Below are 24761 nucleotides of genomic sequence, written 5' to 3'. Positions count from 1 at the left end.
GAAGATTTGCCCTTCATTTTGCATACCACTTTGTCCATTTTTTTTTCTCATTTCTTCACAAAATGCAAAAACCGCAAAAAAAATGCAATGGGTGTAGTACCCCCTTAAGGTGAGACTAACCTGGAACTATATAAATGTGGGATGCCCATCTACACGTAAGGTATCAATATCACAATATCTTCAGTCTACCAGGGGGCTGAAAGTTGGGGTTGGACAGAATGTTTTTTATGTTGCCTAAGTTTGTTTTTTTTTGGGGGGGGGAGGTTCGCCACTAGGGATTGCCCAAGATTTATTTATGTTTTAAGATTTTCATGAATTATTGCATACACAGTTAGGTGTGGAAATGACTTTTAGTCATATGGGGAAACTTTTTTATTGCTCATGCACATTCAGTGTTAATTTTTTGGGTTTTTTTTCAAAAATTCAGGCCCAACACCCAGGCAGTCAAATGGTGCGTCCCTTAGGCTGCAATCACATAGAAGTATACTGTATACAGTATTCGCTATACGATATACGCTCATTCGATCAGCCTGATCGAATGAGCGAATATCGTATAGCGAATACCGTATACAGTATACTTCTATGTGATTGCAGCCTAAAGTCCTAAGAAAATTGGGTCCTTTCAACAATTTCTCCTTTAGTATTTATACCATCAGTAGCACCTTAAGCCAATACCCACACACAAATCAAGAATGTAAAGGGTCCTCCAGGTCAAGGTTGACAGCTATTGTAAGACTGCATTGTTATCCCACTCTATTGTAAGCAAACCACTTGTCTGAGTAAGGAATCAACCCTAAGACAACACATATAAGGCTATTCCACCTGATATCCCCCCCCCCCCATGGGAAGACATGACCTTAAAGCCCATTCAGTGATTGATTTGCTCATCCAGATGATCGTAAAAATCATGAAAATTCAGATTTTGGTACCTTGTTTTTACTTTATTTTTTTACACTTGTGCTGGGATCACTGAATGGGTCTTTTAATCTTACACACAAGAGCTCAGGGTGCAGATTTTTTATGGACAGTCGCATCCGCAGGTTTTCAAAAGGGGGTCCTCGATTTCCCCGACTGTTCAAAATTTTAGGCTCTCTTCACTCGCCATAACAGGTGATTCAGAAATTTCGCCCCGATTGGATACTGTATTTCCCCTCAACTGAATTGACGAACAAGTCACCAATTGAGGTAACATATTTCACGGACTCTCTTTTGAGGAGAGTGTGAGCAATCTCTCTCTACTGCTCTCCTTAAATCTAATGTCGGATAGTGATTTTTAGCTCTCCTTAGTTGACCATTCTCTCCTTACAATCTATTGTAAATCCTCTAAACAGCTCTCCTTGAAGGCTCCAAAAGAGCTATTTCATGCTCTCCTGCAAATTCCAAAAGACAGACCCTGCAATTTGAAATTCACACTCTCTGCTGCAATTTGAAATTCACACTGTGTAGAAGATTAAGGTCGTGTCTTGAAGGGGTGTATGGATTTCAACTGGAATTGCCCATTTGATGCCCTGTGCTTGTTATTAAAATGACAAATGTGTGAGTAATTTCATTTCCAATCAAGATAAAGTTATTTCACAATTTGGGGCAGATCACAGTATTAAAATTTACCCAAAAATGAACTCTGTTATCAAATCTCATTCATGAAACCATGCTTCAAGCACTGTGTGAAAAGGAAATAATATTCCAGAGGCATTTAATGATTGCAATTCAAATGGCTAAATATAATTTTAATCAAATTGCCCAATATTTAACTGATGAAACTATAATACTGTAAGTGGTAATTTTTGCGTACAGTTATTTTCGCAATTTGAGGTGAGAGAGATATTTTTGCGATTGTTATTTTCGCGATTGCCTAGTCTTGCCCTATACTTGCAAAACATTATTAAATACATTTACGAGGTGTTAATTTCGCAGATAGAACTCCATTCGCGAAATCTGCGAAAATAAAACCCTCACAAAAATTACCACTTATGTGGCACCTTCAAGCAATACTGTTTATAATGAGATTTATCAAGTCATTTTATCAAGGCATCAATCAAATTAAGTTACATTTAAGTGATTAGAATTGTGAATAACCTCTTCCTATTCTTTATTCTTTTTGGTTGATGAAAGTAATATAGAATTAAGGCACTAAATTAAACTGTGTTTGAATTTTATATGATTTTACATACGGTATTTTAGGCAAAAAAACAACAACAGGACGGATGTGTTGAGGTCAATCAATATATATATATACAAATATTTCTGGCAGAAGCTAAAATATCAAACTCGAAGTTTGAAAAATCTGAAATTTGTGTGCAAACAAATTTCGAAAATTAAAAAAAAAATCCAAAAATATTGTGTCAAACAAAATCAATGCACCTCTGGTATACAACCATCTGTTTTTTTTATTTCACAGACCTAAAAAATACCCAAAACACAGAATTTGGGTTCAACACACAGGCGGGCATGCAGAACAGGTTTCTTCTGTTGCCTTAACACACAATATTCATTTCACCGCTATATTAAATTAATCATAATCCCATATTATTTATGTACCAGGTAACGTCCTTTTTTCATGTCATTGACAAATTGATTTTTTTTCTAAAAATACCCAAAACACAGAATTTGGGTTCAACACACAGGCGGGCATGCAGAACAGGTTTCTTCTGTTGCCTTAACACACAATATTCATTTCACCGCTATATTAAATTAATCATAATCCCATATTATTTATGTACCAGGTAACGTCCTTTTTTCATGTCATTGACAAATTGATTTTTTTTTCTAAAAAATACCCAAAACACAGAATTTGGGTTCAACACACAGGCGGGCATGCAGAACAGGTTTCTTCTGTTGCCTTAACACACAATATTCATTTCACCGCTATATTAAATTAATCATAATCCCATATTATTTATGTACCAGGTAACGTCCTTTTTTCATGTCATTGACAAATTGATTTTTTTTTCTAAAAAATACCCAAAACACAGAATTTGGGTTCAACACACAGGCGGGCATGCAGAACAGGCTTCTTCTGTTGCCTTAACACACAATATTCATTTCACCGCTATATTAAATTAATCATAAGCCCATATTATTTATGTACCAGGTAACGTCCTTTTTTCATGTCATTGACAAATTGATTTTTTTTTTCTAAACCACACATGTACGCATCTATCACTAGGATCCACAACATGCTCATCTATCAGGACAAAGTTCTTTAACCCTAATACATTTGTACATTCATTGAATGCCCTTTAAAAATTTGGGTACAAAAACTCATACTCTGCAACTTGAGGTCAAATTTTGCACTATGATTGTTTAATTGAGGTTGTTGAACTATGCCATTGGGATGAGGCTATTGTGGTCCATAGTGTATATTTTCATAGTGCTTAAATACAATCATAACAGTATGCATAAGTCATTTGATGATTAAAATGTCCTCACCTCAGCAGCAATTCATTTTAAATATTTTCATAGCATTTTTCAATATTTTGATCAGGCTTTTCTGATTGATATCCATACACCCCCTATGGAAAACATGACCTTAAGGGCTGGGGTATGAACGTTTGGACAGTATTTATTTTGGGACATCAGAGCACATCAGACATATCGATTGCATTCTGAATCGAAGAATGTCATTCTGATATCAAATAATTTTTGATTTTTGAAATTCACAATTTAATACACATTTTATGGCAAATCATTAAAAATTGATATTTTTGATATTTAACAGTACTTGAAGTAAACTTTAGAAATCTGATGATTTATACTTAAAGTGTATGTAGGTGGGATGAAAAGCGACGATCAATTGAAAATTTTGACCTTTTGTATTGAAGATATGGATTTTTTTTTCCAAAACACCAAAAAAAATTAGGTCTTTTTGGGAAAAAAATCCATATCTTCCATTTGAAATGTCAAAATTTTCAATTGACCGTCGGCTTTTCCTCCCTGCTACATACACTTTAAGAATATAACATTAGATTTATATAATTTACTTCGAGGACTGTTATATATCAACAATTTGAAAAATATCAAATTTTTATAATTTGTCATAAAATTTGTATTATATTGTGATTTTCAAAAATGAAAATTATTTGATATCAGAAAGACATGCTTCGTATTCAGAATGCAATTCGATAGGTCTGAGGTGCTTTCATGTCCCACAAAAAATACTGTCGAAACGCAATAAACGCTCATTTTAGATCCCTTAATCTTCCACACAGGGAGTGTGAATTTCAAATGGGGCTACCTGAATGGGCGATTCCATTTGAAATGTACACACCACCCCGTGTCAAAATTCTTCTACAGGGGGTGTATGTACTTCAACTGGCATAGCCTATTGTTCACATCATATCCATTCATAATTCAATGCTTTTGGCAACATGTGTTATTTTATTAAAAATTTAAATTTATTTTGATTTCAGAGATACTATAACATCCCAAGGTAGAGATAATGCAAATTTGCTGACTATTAAATCAGTGACAGTATTTTGCAATTAAGTGCTAGAAATTTATACTTCAATGTTATCTACATGTTATCTGCATGGATGTTATATCAGAATTGAAATCTGTAAAAGTGGAAACTTTTGTTCTACATTTATTTTCGTGTTCAAACGCTGCTAGTGCTACCACGAAAATAAAAAAAACACAAACATTCCTTTTGTCAATGTAAGAAAATTTAGAATCATAAATTGATTAAAAACAACGGAAACAAACAGTTAATAATTCGAAACGAGTGAAAAATCAATCAATCAGTCAATTTGTAGCCTTATTTCACATTATTAGGCTTAAACGATTTTCTAGTTATTTTTTAAAGTTTGAAGTTTTGGAAATCAAAATTGGTATTCGTGTGACAGTAAAATTTTAACAATATCATCAAATTGTAACACATTTTCTACAGGCTGCCAATTTTATTTCAAATTTATGATGTTTCAATTGCATAAAGCCTCTGACATTATATGCTTGAAAATAAGAAAGAGAGAAAAAGAGAGAGGAAAAAACACAGTAACCGAAAGCAGCAAATATGATATTCTCCTATTGTTTTTTCATAATTTAATTAAATATTGTGAACATTTTAATTTCAACATCTCTCAGCGTGTTCTGACTTCCACAGTTTCAGTCATAAAATGCTACATTTTTCTTAACAATTGCCAGAGGTGGAAATTTTAACACAGGGAAGCGATGCGGTTAATTTGATATTTTATTTCGATTCAAAATATTGCACTTTTCCACTCCAGAAATCAATATTTCACAATATGATGAATCTATACCACATCTATGGCTTGTATGCACACGCATGTATACCCAATTCGCATGCCTATTTGGCCTCGGGCATTTACAAATTGTTGGGCATTTATCACGATTTTACTGATCTGTTGTGTGCAAAATGCGCATGAATCTATGGTGTGCTGGAGGGGACGTATATGACTGCCAGAAAATGCTGATGTTTTTATGAAATTTTGAATTTCAACCGTGGACGTTACTGCAACTGGGGACTGTCCCCATGATTGAGCTGAGATGTGCAATTGACTGCAAACAGCCTACATGTATGCATTTGAGAGTGCATCTTCTATTGTTGATATAAAAATCAGTCCCCGGTTGAAAGATTAAAATTCAATAAAATTGTATATAATTTGTGCAAAACAGTTCGACGTCCCTGAGGCACAGAAAATGAAAAATACAGTAAAAAGTACTGCTGGGGTTGGTGTGAGTGTGGGAGGGGGGTTGGTGTGAGTGTGGGAGGGGGGTAGGAGTAGTGTGGGTGCATGTGTTTGGGTGTGGTGGAGGAGCATTGTGTAGGTTCATTCAGTCATGTCCTCCCTCTCACTCCACCTTTTTCATCATCATCATCATCATCATCATCACAATCATCAACATTTCCATCATCACCATCATTATCACCATCATAATCAGCAGTCAAATCAGGCCAGTCAGGTGCAGTCTGTTTGTTCTCACAGAGGTATCTTTAATAGTTTTAATCATCATCATCTTTATCAACATGATTATCATCATGTAGTCATCATCATCATCATGATTATCAACACATGGTTTTCAACATATATCCATCATCAATGATCACTGCAGTCATCATTGACATCATCATCATATCATCATCATCATCATTGCTATTATTATCATCATCATCATACCATCATCATAACATCATCATCATCATCATCGCTATCACCACCATCACAATCATCACTGACATCATCATCATCATTATCACCATCATCACTGACATCATCATCATCAACATCATCACCATCACCATTGACATCACATCACCACCATCATCATCATCATCATCATCATCATCATCATCATCATCATCATCATCATCATCATCATCACATCATATGTCATCATCATTGCTATCATCATCATCATCATCATCATTGACATCACCACCATCATCATCATCATTGACATCATCATCATCAATATTCATCATCATCATCATTATCATCACCACCACCACCTACCACCCACCACCACCACCACCAAACAAATACTGAAAATATCCGAAATATTCTACAATCAAAATCAAGGTTACAACACTGCCTGACTGCATTCTGTTCCTCTCCAATGCCAATACCTGCGGCATCAGCTTTCAACTCTATGAAGTGTGTACAAAAGGAAACCCAACCGCACTTGACAATGTCATTGCTCTATATCGATCACATCACATTTGGGAATTATTTGAAATCATACCCCACTCACATCCTTTCAATCGTCAAAACAGTGACAGCACATCTATTCTTGTATTCCGCTGTCATTTTGCACCATTTTTACAACATTTTTTTTTGTACAAATCGTAATTGGATTATTAAGCGTGTGTGACAGATTCCTCCCGCTGTTTAATTGGTTGAAATAGAATACTACTACAACTCCTTGAGTAATGATCACGTTTCTATACAATGTATGCGCTCTTACGCAGTGCTCTTTTCATACTACGAGCGAAATCACACAGTACTTGTGTGAAGAAAACTTTTTTCAAGTCAAAATAGCTGATGGCAGATTTCAATCCGGGATTTCAATAAATGAATAATTAAATTGTTTCTGTATTTCTGGTTTATTTTTGAGTTAGAAGGTACAGAATTAAGAGTATATATTACAATGAGGATTTAGGAGCTTTTAAATCATGCACCACCGATATATCCCGTTGGTAAGGAAATGAGGAAATGAAGTTTGACAAGAAACGGGAACAAATTCAGCAATTCAGGTTATATTAATTATCAAACACAATACTTTTCATTTGTGAAAATAACTGAATATTTTAACACCTGAAAATCATTTTGCATGATTAGAAAAAGTTAAAACTTTTCAATGTTCTTTATATGCATGCACTATTAATTATCAAAAACAGTCATTTTCATTTGTGAACACTGATTGAATTGAATCCGCCCCTACATGTAAGTAGTATAAAGTTTGTATGATAGAAAGAAACATTCATTCAATATTCTTTTTACAGATTACAACAGTTGTGAACATAACTTGTGAAGACCTGATAATCACCCAATTTTGCATGATAAGAAAATGTTGAAAGAACTGTCTTTAAATTTTTTTAAAAGACAGCGCTACGATGATGGTCATGTTTCATAATTGTGCATCTAATTGATTATGTTAAATGAACACATATTACATTGTTTTTGTGTACTTGTTGGAAGAGAAATCAGAAAAATAATGCATGTGCGCTGATGTCGATGCATCTAATTATGCAAAAGCCTCGAATGGTAAGCTTCAAAAAACAGAACATGAAAAATTGGACCACAGCTCAAAATTATCTAATCAATTTTCATTATGTGATATGAACACCTGGGTTCTACATGTTGCATGATTAGAACAAAACTTGCAATTTTCTTTTTTATTCATGTTGTTATAGCAATATAGTCCCATTAAATCAGTACAATCCAACTTATAATTCTTTAAAAAATATTTAATGCACAATTGGCACTACTTAAGATACCCGACTGGCGTGTTTCTACATAAATATTTCAAAAACCAAAACCATGCTTCTGAGTGCTAAATGAATGCATAACTCATTGCATATACATGTATCAAATTTCAAGAAGTATTTCATTTCTCCAAAGCCTGTCCAGATGGATATAGGATTCTCGAAGATCAGAATGCTTGAGTATCGCAATTCCTAAGTCACTCCCTGAGTGTGTGTCCACACAACTAAATTGAAGCTTGGAATACGTGAGTTTTGCAATGCCTGATGATGTCAGCTCTGGAATTGCAATAGAAGCAAATTGTAACCCATCTAGTGGCGCCACGCCGATTGACTTGTGTTAAATCAGGTCATATGTTAAGCTCTGCACTTGAGAATCGCAAAATGTATCATTCACATGAGAGTAGCACTCGAGGATCACTCGGGAAAATCATGAAATGACCTCAATTTCATCCTGAGATAAATTAAAGGGCAAACTTAAGGATTGAATCCAAGAGAGTGTTCTCACGGCAGATTCACCGAAGTTTTTGCTCGAGAACGGCATTGTTTTAAAAGCAAAAAGCCCTCCATGTGGATATACCTGAAGTCGGTTACAAACATTGGTATCAAATTTCAAGACATATTTCATTTTGGAGTGGTGTACAATTACAAGAGCATTGAGTAAGGCAATATTACAACTTGTTTGATTATCATGAATGGAATGCTTTAGGTTGATCATACATGTAAGTGAAAAATTGTAATAAGTTACGGCAGTTGAAAATAATTTTCTACTGTCACTATCATCAAAAGACCCTAAATTGAATGATTTGAGCATTTGTTTGTTTACGAAATATCAATCTTAGTCAGTGGGTGTGGTTTAGCTTGAAAGTGCTGAATTTCATTGGATCCCGGGTGTTCTCTATGTCACAATGGAGGATAGTGGCCATGTCATCATGGAACACGCTTGTCACGGCAAGCATAAGTCGGGCACTGTAGACCGTAATATGAAAGGTGATCGCCTATATTTTGCTAAATAAAATAGTGTTACGTTTTAAAATAATAAGTATCCACTACTCAAAATATTTGGACATTCCTATCCTTTATCACATGAAAACATGGATCGATAGTGACAAAAAGTACGTCAATGAACAGAGCACATCCAGATCTTGCAAAATGTGTTTATTTGTTTACTAGTGACCCATGTTTAGCCAATCTATTCTCAAAATGAAAACAATGGGAACCTCAATAATGATTTGATGAAATGAGGTAATGTATCAAGTTGCAAAGGATTCTGGGAAGGGTTACAAGATATCCTCCCTGCCTCACCATCTTGCATTCATCCATTTATTCAAGTTCTTGTTTACTTGGACCAATTTTTTTTCCAGAACACTACAAATAAATGTTTCACAAAAAGATCACATGACGTTGTGTAATTACAATCTATACCTAAGTGATCCATCTCTGTTGTGTTTTTATACAGGAATTGGGAGTGAGAGTAAAATGTCAAGCAGTTTGTTTACTCTGTTATGAATCAGCTGGGAGGGGTTCACTACTGCCACTCGATTTCTCTTATGATTTCTTTACGTTCACTCCTTAAGCAGCATCATGTATGATTCATGCAAAGGAGACAGGTCAGATTTCATTCAATGCATGCTATGCCTCAGTTTTTCGGACAATTTCCAAGTCTTTATATTTCTTTGTTATGTTATACTATCTACTCATCAAATTTATCTTAATTCTCATTATCTAATTTTTTGATCATTACCTTATCTAAATTATTATACTACTTATTTCTGTATTTGTCACATTACTCTTGTAACTTATAATATCTGTATAATTGATATACTGATCTGTATTATATATTGATGTAAGGTGAAATAAAACTGAACTGGACTGAACTGAACTATTCAAGATAAGATTGCCCAAGCCATTTCATTGATCAGTTATACAGCCACTGAAGATAACATCCAGCAAAAGCTGTCTATGACTAGATCATTGATCAGCTATAGTTGTTATGCTATCTACTGAAGATAGCATTTTGCTCACACCATCCACTGAAGATAGTACAGTTATACTGTCTATTGAAGATAACATATACCTGGTACGCAAGCCATGTAGATGAATGATCAGTAAAAGTTGTTTTGCAATCTACTGAAGATAGCATTTTGCTCATGCCTGATAAAATGAAGGCAGGTGATCACCCAGTCCATATGCTATCTACTGAAGATAGCATTTTGCTCATGCCTGCTATATTGAATGCAGGTGATAACTCAGTCAGTGTGCTATCTAATGAAGATAGCATTTTGCTCATGCCTGCTATTGAAGGCAGGCGATCACTCAGTCAGTATGCTATCTAACGAAGATAGCATTTGGCTCATGCCTGCTATATTGAAGGCAGGCGATCACTCAGTCAGTGTGCTATCTAATGAAGATAGCATTTTGCTCATGCCTGCTATATTGAAGGCAGGCGATCACTCAGTCAGTATGCTATCTAATGCAGATAGCATTTGGCTCATGCCTGCTATATTGAAGGCAGGCGATCACTCAGTCAGTGTGCTATCTAATGAAGATAGCATTTTGCTCATGCCTGCTATATTGAAGGCAGATGATCACTCAGTCAGTATGCTATCTAATGAAGATAGCATTTTGCTCATGCCTGCTATATTGAAGGCAGGCGATCACTCAGTCAGTATGCTACCTACTGAAGATAGCATTTTGCTCATGCCTGCTATATTTAAGGCAGGTGATCACTCAGTCAGTGTGCTATCTACTGAAGATAGCATTTTGCTCATGCCTGTATATTGAAGGCAGGCGATCACTCAGTCAGTATGCTATCTACTGAAGATAGCATTTTGCTCATGCCTGCTATATTGAAGGCAGGCGATCACTCAGTCAGTATGCTATCTACTGAAGATAGCATTTTGCTCATGCCTGCTATATTTAAGGCAGGTGATCACTCAGTCAGTATGCTATCTACTGAAGATAGCATTTTGCTCATGCCTGCTATATTTAAGGCAGATGATCACTCAGTCAGTATGCTATCTACTGAAGATAGCATTTTGCTCATGCCTGCTATATTAAAGGCAGGTTCGCTCAGTCAGAATGCTATCTACTGAAGATAGCATTTTGCTCATGCCTGCTATATTTAAGGCAGGAGATCACTCAGTCAGTATGTTATCTACTGAAGATGGCATTTTGCTCATGCCTGCTATATTAAAGGCAGGTTCGCTCAGTCAGAATGCTATCTACAGAAGATAGCATTTTGCTCATGCCTGCTATATTTAAGGCAGGTGATCACTCAGTCAGTATGCTATCTACTGAAGATAGCATTTTGCTCATGCCTGCTATATTTAAGGCAGATGATCACTCAGTCAGTATGCTATCTACTGAAGATAGCATTTTGCTCATGCCTGCTATATTAAAGGCAGGTTCGCTCAGTCAGAATGCTATCTACTGAAGATAGCATTTTGCTCATGCCTGCTATATTTAAGGCAGGAGATCACTCAGTCAGTATGTTATCTACTGAAGATGGCATTTTGCTCATGCCTGCTATATTAAAGGCAGGTTCGCTCAGTCAGAATGCTATCTACTGAAGATAGCATTTGGCTCATGCCTGCTATAATGAAGGCAGGTGATCACTCAGTCAGTATGCTATCTACTGAAGATAGCATTTTGCTCATGCCTGCTATATTGAAGGCAGGCGATCACACAGTCAGTATGCTATCTACTGAAGATAGCATTTTGCTCATGCCTGCTATATTTAAGGCAGGTGATCACACAGTCAGTATGCTATCTACTGAAGATAGCATTTTGCTCATGCCTGCTATAATGAAGGCAGGTGATCACTCAGTCAGTATGTTATCTACTGAAGATAGCATTTTGCTCATGCCTGCTATATTGAAGGCAGGTTATCACTCAGTCAGTATGCTATCTACTGAAGATAGCATTTTGCTCATGCCTGCTATATTTAAGGCAGATGATCACTCAGTCAGTATGCTATCTACTGAAGATAGCATTTTGCTCATGCCTGCTATATTAAAGGCAGGTTCGCTCAGTCAGAATGCTATCTACTGAAGATAGCATTTTGCTCATGCCTGCTATATTTAAGGCAGGAGATCACTCAGTCAGTATGCTACCTACTGAAGATAGCATTTTGCTCATGCCTGCTATATTTAAGGCAGGTGATCACTCAGTCAGTGTGCTATCTACTGAAGATAGTATTTTGTTCATGCCTGCTATATTGAAGGCAGGCGATCACTCGGTCAGTATGCTATCTACTGAAGATAGCATTTTGCTCATGCCTGCTATATTTAAGGCAGGTGATCACTCAGTCAGTATGCTATCTACTGAAGATAGCATTTTGCTCATGCCTGCTATATTTAAGGCAGGTGATCACTCAGTCAGTGTGCTATCTACTGAAGATAGCATTTTGCTCATGCCTGCTATATTGAAGGCAGGCGATCACTCAGTCAGTATGCTATCTACTGAAGATAGCATTTTGCTCATGCCTGCTATATTTAAGGCAGGTGATCACTCAGTCAGTATGCTATCTACTGAAGATAGCATTTTGCTCATGCCTGCTATAATGAAGGCAGGCGATCACTCAGTCAGTATGTTATCTACTGAAGATAGCATTTTGCTCATGCCTGCTATATTGAAGGCAGATGATCACTCAGTCAGTATGCTATCTACTGAAGATAGCATTTTGCTCATGCCTGCTATATTAAAGGCAGGTTCGCTCAGTCAGAATGCTATCTACTGAAGATAGCATTTTGCTCATGCCTGCTATATTTAAGGCAGGAGATCACTCAGTCAGTATGTTATCTACTGAAGATGGCATTTTGCTCATGCCTGCTATATTAAAGGCAGGTTCGCTCAGTCAGAATGCTATCTACTGAAGATAGCATTTTGCTCATGCCTGCTATATTTAAGGCAGGAGATCACTCAGTCAGTATGCTACCTACTGAAGATAGCATTTTGCTCATGCCTGCTATATTTAAGGCAGGTGATCACTCAGTCAGTATGCTATCTACTGGAAGATAGCATTTTGCTCATGCCTGCTATATTGAAGGCAGGTGATCACTCAGTCAGTATGCTATCTACTGAAGATAGCATTTTGCTCATGCCTGCTATATTGAAGGCAGGTGATCACTCAGTCAGTATGCTACCTACTGAAGATAGCATTTTGCTCATGCCTGCTATAATGAAGGCAGATGATCACTCAGTCAGTGTGCTACCTACTGAAGATAGCATTTTGCTCATGCCTGCTATATTGAAGGCAGGTGATCACTCAGTCAGTATGCTATCTACTGAAGATAGCATTTTGCTCATGCCTGCTATATTTAAGGCAGGTGATCACTCAGTCAGTATGCTATCTACTGAAGATAGCATTTTGCTCATGCCTGCTATATTTAAGGCAGGTGATCACTCAGTCAGTATGCTATCTACTGAAGATAGCATTTTGCTCATGCCTGCTATATTGAAGGCAGGTGATCACTCAGTCAGTATGCTACCTACTGAAGATAGCATTTTGCTCATGCCTGCTATATTTAAGGCAGGTGATCACTCAGTCAGTATGCTACCTACTGAAGATAGCATTTTGCTCATGCCTGCTATATTTAAGGCAGATGATCACTCAGTCAGTATGCTATCTACTGAAGATAGCATTTTGCTCATGCCTGCTATATTGAAGGCAGGTGATCACTCAGTCAGTATGCTATCTACTGAAGATAGCATTTTGCTCATGCCTGCTATATTTAAGGCAGGTGATCACTCAGTCAGTATGCTATCTACTGAAGATAGCATTTTGCTCATGCCTGCTATATTTAAGGCAGGTGATCACTCAGTCAGTATGCTATCTACTGAAGATAGCATTTTGCTCATGCCTGCTATATTTAAGGCAGGTGATCACTCAGTCAGTATGCTATCTACTGAAGATAGCATTTTGCTCATGCCTGCTATATTGAAGGCAGGTGATCACTCAGTCAGTATGCTACCTACTGAAGATAGCATTTTGCTCATGCCTGCTATATTTAAGGCAGGTGATCACTCAGTCAGTATGCTACCTACTGAAGATAGCATTTTGCTCATGCCTGCTATATTTAAGGCAGATGATCACTCAGTCAGTATGCTATCTACTGAAGATAGCATTTTGCTCATGCCTGCTATATTGAAGGCAGGCGATCACTCAGTCAGTATGCTATCTACTGAAGATAGCATTTTGCTCATGCCTGCTATATTTAAGGCAGGTGATCACTCAGTCAGTGTGCTATCTACTGAAGATAGCATTTTGCTCATGCCTGCTATATTGAAGGCAGGCGATCACTCAGTCAGTATGCTATCTACTGAAGATAGCATTTTGCTCATGCCTGCTATATTTAAGGCAGGTGATCACTCAGAATGCTATCTACTAAAGATAGCATTTGGCTCATGCCTGCTATAATGAAGGCAGGTGATCACTCAGTCAGTATGTTATCTACTGAAGATAGCATTTTGCTCATGCCTGCTATATTGAAGGCAGATGATCACTCAGTCAGTATGCTATCTACTGAAGATAGCATTTTGCTCATGCCTGCTATATTTAAGGCAGGAGATCACTCAGTCAGTATGCTACCTACTGAAGATAGCATTTTGCTCATGCCTGCTATATTTAAGGCAGGTGATCACTCAGTCAGTGTGCTATCTACTGAAGATAGCATTTTGCTCATGCCTGCTATATTGAAGGCAGGCGATCACTCAGTCAGTATGCTATCTACTGAAGATAGCATTTAGCTCATGCCTGCTATATTGAAGGCAGGCGATCACTCAGTCAGTATGCTATCTACTGAAGATAGCATTTTGCTCATGCCTGCTATATTTAAGGCAGGTGATCACTCAGTCAGTGTGCTATCTACTGAAGATAGCATTTTGCTCATGCCTGCTATAATGAAGGCAGGTGATCACTCAGTCAGTATGCTATCTACTGGAAGATAGCATTTTGCTCATGCCTGCTATATTTAAGGCAGGTGATCACTCAGTCAGTATGCTATCTACTGAAGATAGCATTTTGCTCATGCCTGCTATATTGAAGGCAGGTGATCACTCAGTCAGTATGCTATCTACTGAAGATAGCATTTTGCTCATGCCTGCTATATTGAAGGCAGGTGATCACTCAGTCTGTATGCTATCTACTGAAGATAGCATTTTGCTCATGCCTGCTATATTTAAGGCAGGTGATCACTCAGTCAGTGTGCTATCTACTAAAGATAGCATTTTGCTCATGCCTGCTATATTGAAGGCAGGTGATCACTCAGTCAGTATGCTATCTACTGAAGATAGCATTTTGCTCATGCCTGCTATATTGAAGGCAGGTGATCACTCAGTCAGTATGCTATCTACTGAAGATAGCATTTTGCTCATGCCTGCTATATTGAAGGCAGGTTCGCTCAGTCAGAATGCTATCTACTGAAGATAGCATTTTGCTCATGCCTGCTATATTTAAGGCAGATGATCACTCAGTGAGTATGCTATCTACTGAAGATAGCATTTTGCTCATGCCTGCTATATTGAAGGCAGGTGATCACTCAGTCAGTATGCTATCTACTGAAGATAGTATTTTGTTCATGCCTGCTATATTGAAGGCAGGCGATCACTCTGACAGTATGCTATCTACTGAAGATAGCATTTTGCTCATGCCTGCTATATTTAAGGCAGGTGATCACTCAGTCAGTATGCTATCTACTGAAGATAGCATTTTGCTCATGCCTGCTATATTTAAGGCAGGTGATCACTCAGTCAGTGTGCTATCTACTGAAGATAGCATTTTGCTCATGCCTGCTATATTGAAGGCAGGCGATCACTCAGTCAGTATGCTATCTACTGAAGATAGCATTTTGCTCATGCCTGCTATATTTAAGGCAGGTGATCACTCAGTCAGTATGCTATCTACTGAAGATAGCATTTTGCTCATGCCTGCTATAATGAAGGCAGGCGATCACTCAGTCAGTATGTTATCTACTGAAGATAGCATTTTGCTCATGCCTGCTATATTGAAGGCAGATGATCACTCAGTCAGTATGCTATCTACTGAAGATAGCATTTTGCTCATGCCTGCTATATTAAAGGCAGGTTCGCTCAGTCAGAATGCTATCTACTGAAGATAGCATTTTGCTCATGCCTGCTATATTTAAGGCAGGAGATCACTCAGTCAGTATGTTATCTACTGAAGATGGCATTTTGCTCATGCCTGCTATATTAAAGGCAGGTTCGCTTTCAGTCAGAATGCTATCTACTGAAGATAGCATTTTGCTCATGCCTGCTATATTTAAGGCAGGAGATCACTCAGTCAGTATGCTACCTACTGAAGATAGCATTTTGCTCATGCCTGCTATATTTAAGGCAGGTGATCACTCAGTCAGTATGCTATCTACTGGAAGATAGCATTTTGCTCATGCCTGCTATATTTAAGGCAGGTGATCACTCAGTCAGTATGCTACCTACTGAAGATAGCATTTTGCTCATGCCTGCTATATTGAAGGCAGATGATCACTCAGTCAGTATGCTATCTACTGAAGATAGCATTTTGCTCATGCCTGCTATAATGAAGGCAGGTGATCACTCAGTCAGTATGTTATCTACTGGAAGATAGCATTTTGCTCATGCCTGCTATATTTAAGGCAGGTGATCACTCAGTCAGTGTGCTATCTACTGAAGATAGCATTTTGCTCATGCCTGCTATATTGAAGGCAGGCGATCACTCAGTCAGTATGCTATCTACTGAAGATAGCATTTTGCTCATGCCTGCTATATTGAAGGCAGGTGATCACACAGTCAGTCTGCTACCTACTGAAGATAGCATTTTGCTCATGCCTGCTATATTGAAGGCAGGTGATCACTCAGTCAGTATGCTATCTACTGAAGATAGCATTTTGCTCATGCCTGCTATATTTAAGGCAGGTGATCACTCAGTCAGTATGCTATCTACTGGAAGATAGCATTTTGCTCATGCCTGCTATATTTAAGGCAGGTGATCACTCAGTCAGTATGCTATCTACTGGAAGATAGCATTTTGCTCATGCCTGCTATATTGAAGGCAGGTGATCACACAGTCAGTCTGCTACCTACTGAAGATAGCATTTTGCTCATGCCTGCTATATTGAAGGCAGGTGATCACTCAGTCAGTATGCTATCTACTGAAGATAGCATTTTGCTCATGCCTGCTATATTTAAGGCAGGTGATCACTCAGTCAGAATGCTATCTACTGGAAGATAGCATTTTGCTCATGCCTGCTATATTGAAGGCAGGTGATCACTCAGTCAGTATGCTATCTACTGAAGATAGCATTTTGCTCATGCCTGCTATATTGAAGGCAGGTGATCACTCAGTCAGTATGCTACCTACTGAAGATAGCATTTTGCTCATGCCTGCTATATTTAAGGCAGGTGATCACTCAGTCAGTATGCTACCTACTGAAGATAGCATTTTGCTCATGCCTGCTATATTTAAGGCAGATGATCACTCAGTCAGTATGCTATCTACTGAAGATAGCATTTTGCTCATGCCTGCTATATTGAAGGCAGGCGATCACTCAGTCAGTATGCTATCTACTGAAGATAGCATTTTGCTCATGCCTGCTATATTTAAGGCAGGTGATCACTCAGTCAGTGTGCTATCTACTGAAGATAGCATTTTGCTCATGCCTGCTATATTGAAGGCAGGCGATCACTCAGTCAGTATGCTATCTACTGAAGATAGCATTTTGCTCATGCCTGCTATATTTAAGGCAGGTGATCACTCAGTCAGAATGCTATCTACTAAAGATAGCATTTGGCTCATGCCTGCTATAATGAAGGCAGGTGATCACTCAGTCAGTATGTTATCTACTGAAGATAGCATTTTGCTCATGCCTGCTATATTGAAGGCAGATGATCACTCAGTCAGTATGCTATCTACTGAAGATAGCATTTTGCTCATGCCTGCTATATTTAAGGCAGGAGATCACTCAGTCAGTATGCTACCTACTGAAGATAGCATTTTGCTCATGCCTGCTATATTTAAGGCAGGTGATCACTCAGTCAGTGTGCTATCTACTGAAGATAGCATTTTGCTCATGCCTGCTATATTGAAGGCAGGCGATCACTCAGTCAGTATGCTATCTACTGAAGATAGCATTTAGCTCATGCCTGCTATATTGAAGGCAGGCGATCACTCAGTCAGTATGCTATCTACTGAAGATAGCATTTTGCTCATGCCTGCTATAATGAAGGCAGGTGATCACTCAGTCAGTATGCTATCTACTGGAAGATAGCATTTTGCTCATGCCTGCTATATTTAAGGCAGGTGATCACTCAGTCAGTATGTTATCTACTGAAGACAGCATTTTGCTCATGCCTGCTATATTGAAGGCAGGTGATCACTCAGTCAGTATGCTATCTACTGAAGATAGCATTTTGCTCATGCCTGCTATATTGAAGGCAGGTGATCACTCAGTCAGTATGCTATCTACTGAAGATAGCATTTTGCTCATGCCTGCTATAATGAAGGCAGGTGATCACTCAGTCAGTATGCTATCTACTGGAAGATAGCATTTTGCTCATGCCTGCTATATTTAAGGCAGGTGATCACTCAGTCAGTATGTTATCTACTGAAGACAGCATTTTGCTCATGCCTGCTATATTGAAGGCAGGTGATCACTCAGTCAGTATGCTATCTACTGAAGATAGCATTTTGCTCATGCCTGCTATATTGAAGGCAGATGATCACTCAGTCAGTATGCTATCTACTGAAGATAGCATTTTGCTCATGCCTGCTATATTGAAGGCAGATGATCACTCAGTCAGTATGCTACCTACTGAAGATAGCATTTTGCTCATGCCTGCTATATTTAAGGCAGGTGATCACTCAGTCAGTGTGCTATCTACTGAAGATAGCATTTTGCTCATGCCTGCTATATTGAAGGCAGGTGATCACTCAGTCAGTATGCTATCTACTGAAGATAGCATTTTGCTCATGCCTGCTATATTGAAGGCAGGTGATCACTCAGTCAGTATGCTATCTACTGAAGATAGCATTTTGCTCATGCCTGCTATATTGAAGGCAGATGATCACTCAGTCAGTATGCTACCTACTGAAGATAGCATTTTGCTCATGCCTGCTATATTGAAGGCAGGTGATCACTCAGTCAGTATGCTATCTACTGAAGATAGCATTTTGCTCATGCCTGCTATATTAAAGGCAGGTTCGCTCAGTCAGAATGCTATCTACTGAAGATAGCATTTTGCTCATGCCTGCTATATTTAAGGCAGGTGATCACTCAGTCAGTGTGCTATCTACTGAAGATAGCATTTTGCTCATGCCTGCTATATTGAAGGCAGGTGATCACTCAGTCAGTATGTTATCTACTGAAGATAGCATTTTGCTCATGCCTGCTATATTTAAGGCAGGTGATCACTCAGTCAGTATGCTATCTACTGGAAGATAGCATTTTGCTCATGCCTGCTATATTTAAGGCAGGTGATCACTCAGTCAGTCTGCTATCTACTGAAGATAGCATTTTGCTCATGCCTGCTATATTGAAGGCAGGTGATCACTCAGTCAGTCTGCTATCTACTGAAGATAGCATTTTGCTCATGCCTGCTATATTGAAGGCAGGAGATCACTCAGTCAGTATGCTATCTACTGAAGATAGCATTTTGCTCATGCCTGCTATATTGAAGGCAGGAGATCACTCAGTCAGTATGCTATCTACTGAAGATAGCATTTTGCTCATGCCTGCTATAATGAAGTCAGATGATCACTCAGTCAGTCTGCTATCTACTGAAGATAGCATTTTGCTCATGCCTGCTATATTGAAGGCAGATGATCACTCAGTCTGTATGCTATCTACTGAAGATAGCATTTTGCTCATGCCTGTTATATTGAAGGCAGGTGATCACTCAGTCAGTATGCTATCTACTGAAGATAGCATTTTGCTCATGGATGCTATATTGAAGGCATGTTATCACTCAGTCAGTGTGCTATCTACTGAAGATAGCATTTTGCTCATGCCTGCTATATTGAAGGCAGATGATCACTCAGTCAGTATGCTATCTACATGTACTGAAGATAGCATTTTGCTCATGCCTGCTATATTGAAGGAATGTTATCACTCAGTCAGTATGCTATCTACTGAAGATAGCATTTTGCTCATGCCTGCTATAATGAAGGCAGATGATCACTCAGTCAGTATGCTATCTACTGAAGATAGCATTCTGCTCATGCCTGCTATAATGAAGTCAGGTGATCACTCAGTCAGTATGCTATCTACTGAAGATAGCATTTTGCTCATGCCTGCTATATTGAAGGCAGATGATCACTCAGTATGTTATCTACTGAAGATAGCATTTTGCTCATGCCTGCTATATTGAAGGCAGGTGATCACTCCGTCAGTATGCTATCTACTGAAGATAGCATTCTGCTCATGCCTGCTATATTGAAGGCAGATGATCACTCAGTCTGTATGCTATCTACTGAAGATAGCATTTTGCTCATGCCTGCTATAATGAAGGCAGATGATCACTCAGTCAGTCTGCTATCTACTGAAGATAGCATTCTGCTCATGCCTGCTATAATGAAGGCAGGTGATCACTCCGTCAGTATGCTATCTACTGAAGATAGCATTCTGCTCATGCCTGCTATAATGAAGTCAGGTGATCACTCAGTCTGTATGCTATCTACTGAAGATAGCATTCTGCTCATGCCTGCTATATTGAAGGCAGGTGATCACACAGTCAGTGTGCTATCTACTGAAGATAGCATTCTGCTCATGCCTGCTATAATGAAGTCAGGTGATCACTCAGTCTGTATGCTATCTACTGAAGATAGCATTTTGCTTATGCCTGCTATATTGAAGGCAGGTGATCACTCAGTCTGTATGCTATCTACTGAAGATAGCATTTTGCTCATGCCTGCTATATTTAAGTCAGGAGATCACTCAGTCAGTATGCTATCTACTGAAGATAGCATTTTGCTTATGCCTGCTATATTGAAGGCAGGTGATCACTCAGTCAGTATGCTATCTACTGAAGATAGCATTTTGCTCATGCCTGCTATATTGAAGGCAGGTGATCACACAGTCAGTATGCTATCTACTGAAGATAGCATTTTGCTTATGCCTGCTATAATGAAGTCAGATGATCACTCCGTCAGTATGCTATCTACTGAAGATAGCATTTTGCTCATGCCTGCTATATTGAAGGCATGTGATCACTCAGTCAGTCTGCTATCTACTGAAGATAGCATTCTGCTCATGCCTGCTATAATGAAGGCAGGTGATCACTCAGTCAGTATGCTATCTACTGAAGATAGCATTTGCTCATGCCTGCTATAATGAAGGCAGATGATCACTCAGTCAGTATGCTATCTACTGAAGATAGCATTCTGCTCATGCCTGCTATAATGAAGTCAGGTGATCACTCAGTTGGTATGCTATCTACTGAAGATAGCATTCTGCTCATGCCTGCTATAATGAAGTCAGGTGATCACTCAGTCAGTCTGCTATCTACTGAAGATAGCATTCTGCTCATGCCTGCTATAATGAAGGCAGGTGATCACTCCGTCAGTATGCTATCTACTGAAGATAGCATTTTGCTCATGCCTGCTATAATGAAGTCAGATGATCACTCAGTCAGTATGCTATCTACTGAAGATAGCATTTTGCTCATGCCTGCTATATTGAAGGCAGATGATCACTCAGTCAGTATGTTATCTACTGAAGATAGCATTTTGCTCATGCCTGCTATATTGAAGGCAGGTGATCACTCCGTCAGTATGCTATCTACTGAAGATAGCATTCTGCTCATGCCTGCTATATTGAAGGCAGATGATCACTCAGTCTGTATGCTATCTACTGAAGATAGCATTTTGCTCATGCCTGCTATAATGAAGGCAGATGATCACTCAGTCAGTCTGCTATCTACTGAAGATAGCATTCTGCTCATGCCTGCTATAATGAAGGCAGGTGATCACTCCGTCAGTATGCTATCTACTGAAGATAGCATTCTGCTCATGCCTGCTATAATGAAGTCAGGTGATCACTCAGTCTGTATGCTATCTACTGAAGATAGCATTCTGCTCATGCCTGCTATATTGAAGGCAGGTGATCACACAGTCAGTGTGCTATCTACTGAAGATAGCATTCTGCTCATGCCTGCTATAATGAAGTCAGGTGATCACTCAGTCTGTATGCTATCTACTGAAGATAGCATTTTGCTTATGCCTGCTATATTGAAGGCAGGTGATCACTCAGTCAGTATGCTATCTACTGAAGATAGCATTTTGCTCATGCCTGCTATATTGAAGGCAGGTGATCACACAGTCAGTGTGCTATCTACTGAAGATAGCATTCTGCTCATGCCTGCTATAATGAAGTCAGGTGATCACTCAGTCAGTCTGCTATCTACTGAAGATAGCATTCTGCTCATGCCTGCTATAATGAAGTCAGATGATCACTCAGTCAGTATGCTATCTACTGAAGATAGCATTTTGCTCATGCCTGCTATATTGAAGGCAGATGATCACTCAGTCAGTATGTTATCTACTGAAGATAGCATTTTGCTCATGCCTGCTATATTGAAGGCAGGTGATCACTCCGTCAGTATGCTATCTACTGAAGATAGCATTCTGCTCATGCCTGCTATATTGAAGGCAGGTGATCACTCAGTCAGTATGCTATCTACTGAAGATAGCATTTTGCTCATGCCTGCTATATTGAAGGCAGGTGATCACTCAGTCTGTATGCTATCTACTGAAGATAGCATTTTGCTCATGCCTGCTATAATGAAGGCAGGTGATCACACAGTCAGTATGCTATCTACTGAAGATAGCATTTTGCTCATGCCTGCTATAATGAAGTCAGGTGATCACTCAGTCAGTATGCTATCTACTGAAGATAGCATTCTGCTCATGCCTGCTATAATGAAGTCAGGTGATCACTCAGTCTGTATGCTATCTACTGAAGATAGCATTCTGCTCATGCCTGCTACATTGAAGGCAGGTGATCACACAGTCAGTGTGCTATCTACTGAAGATAGCATTCTGCTCATGCCTGCTATAATGAAGTCAGGTGATCACTCAGTCTGTATGCTATCTACTGAAGATAGCATTTTGCTTATGCCTGCTATATTGAAGGCAGGTGATCACACAGTCAGTGTGCTATCTACTGAAGATAGCATTTTGCTCATGCCTGCTATAATGAAGGCAGGCGATCACTCAGTATGCTATCTACTGAAGATAGCATTTTGCTCATGCCTGCTATATTGAAGGCAGGTGATCACACAGTCAGTGTGCTATCTACTGAAGATAGCATTCTGCTCATGCCTGCTATAATGAAGTCAGGTGATCACTCAGTCAGTCTGCTATCTACTGAAGATAGCATTCTGCTCATGCCTGCTATAATGAAGGCAGGTGATCACTTCGTCAGTATGCTATCTACTGAAGATAGCATTTTGCTCATGCCTGCTATAATGAAGTCAGATGATCACTCAGTCAGTATGCTATCTACTGAAGATAGCATTTTGCTCATGCCTGCTATATTGAAGGCAGATGATCACTCAGTCAGTATGTTATCTACTGAAGATAGCATTTTGCTCATGCCTGCTATATTGAAGGCAGGTGATCACTCCGTCAGTATGCTATCTACTGAAGATAGCATTCTGCTCATGCCTGCTATATTGAAGGCAGATGATCACTCAGTCTGTATGCTATCTACTGAAGATAGCATTTTGCTCATGCCTGCTATAATGAAGGCAGATGATCACTCAGTCAGTCTGCTATCTACTGAAGATAGCATTCTGCTCATGCCTGCTATAATGAAGGCAGGTGATCACTCCGTCAGTATGCTATCTACTGAAGATAGCATTCTGCTCATGCCTGCTATAATGAAGTCAGGTGATCACTCAGTCTGTATGCTATCTACTGAAGATAGCATTCTGCTCATGCCTGCTATATTGAAGGCAGGTGATCACACAGTCAGTGTGCTATCTACTGAAGATAGCATTCTGCTCATGCCTGCTATAATGAAGTCAGGTGATCACTCAGTCTGTATGCTATCTACTGAAGATAGCATTTTGCTTATGCCTGCTATATTGAAGGCAGGTGATCACTCAGTCAGTATGCTATCTACTGAAGATAGCATTTTGCTCATGCCTGCTATATTGAAGGCAGGTGATCACACAGTCAGTATGCTATCTACTGAAGATAGCATTCTGCTCATGCCTGCTATAATGAAGTCAGGTGATCACTCAGTCAGTCTGCTATCTACTGAAGATAGCATTCTGCTCATGCCTGCTATAATGAAGTCAGATGATCACTCAGTCAGTATGCTATCTACTGAAGATAGCATTTTGCTCATGCCTGCTATATTGAAGGCAGATGATCACTCAGTCAGTATGTTATCTACTGAAGATAGCATTTTGCTCATGCCTGCTATATTGAAGGCAGGTGATCACTCCGTCAGTATGCTATCTACTGAAGATAGCATTCTGCTCATGCCTGCTATATTGAAGGCAGGTGATCACTCAGTCAGTATGCTATCTACTGAAGATAGCATTTTGCTCATGCCTGCTATATTGAAGGCAGGTGATCACTCAGTCTGTATGCTATCTACTGAAGATAGCATTTTGCTCATGCCTGCTATAATGAAGGCAGGTGATCACACAGTCAGTATGCTATCTACTGAAGATAGCATTTTGCTCATGCCTGCTATAATGAAGTCAGGTGATCACTCAGTCAGTATGCTATCTACTGAAGATAGCATTCTGCTCATGCCTGCTATAATGAAGTCAGGTGATCACTCAGTCTGTATGCTATCTACTGAAGATAGCATTC

The 24761-nt window shown here is 38.9% G+C and overlaps 1 protein-coding gene across 4 annotated transcripts in view; it reads right to left on the bottom strand.

Moving 5' to 3' along the window:
• LOC140163146 (sodium/potassium-transporting ATPase subunit beta-1-interacting protein 1-like) overlaps window positions 1-24761 on the bottom strand; it is a 155105-nt gene that overhangs the window by 79363 nt on the left and 50981 nt on the right. The window lies entirely within an intron of this gene.

The sequence above is a fragment of the Amphiura filiformis genome, chromosome 10 (assembly GCF_039555335.1).
Source record: "Amphiura filiformis chromosome 10, Afil_fr2py, whole genome shotgun sequence".
NCBI lineage: Eukaryota > Metazoa > Echinodermata > Ophiuroidea > Amphilepidida > Amphiuridae > Amphiura > Amphiura filiformis.
This window is presented reverse-complemented; position numbering and strand designations above follow the sequence as displayed.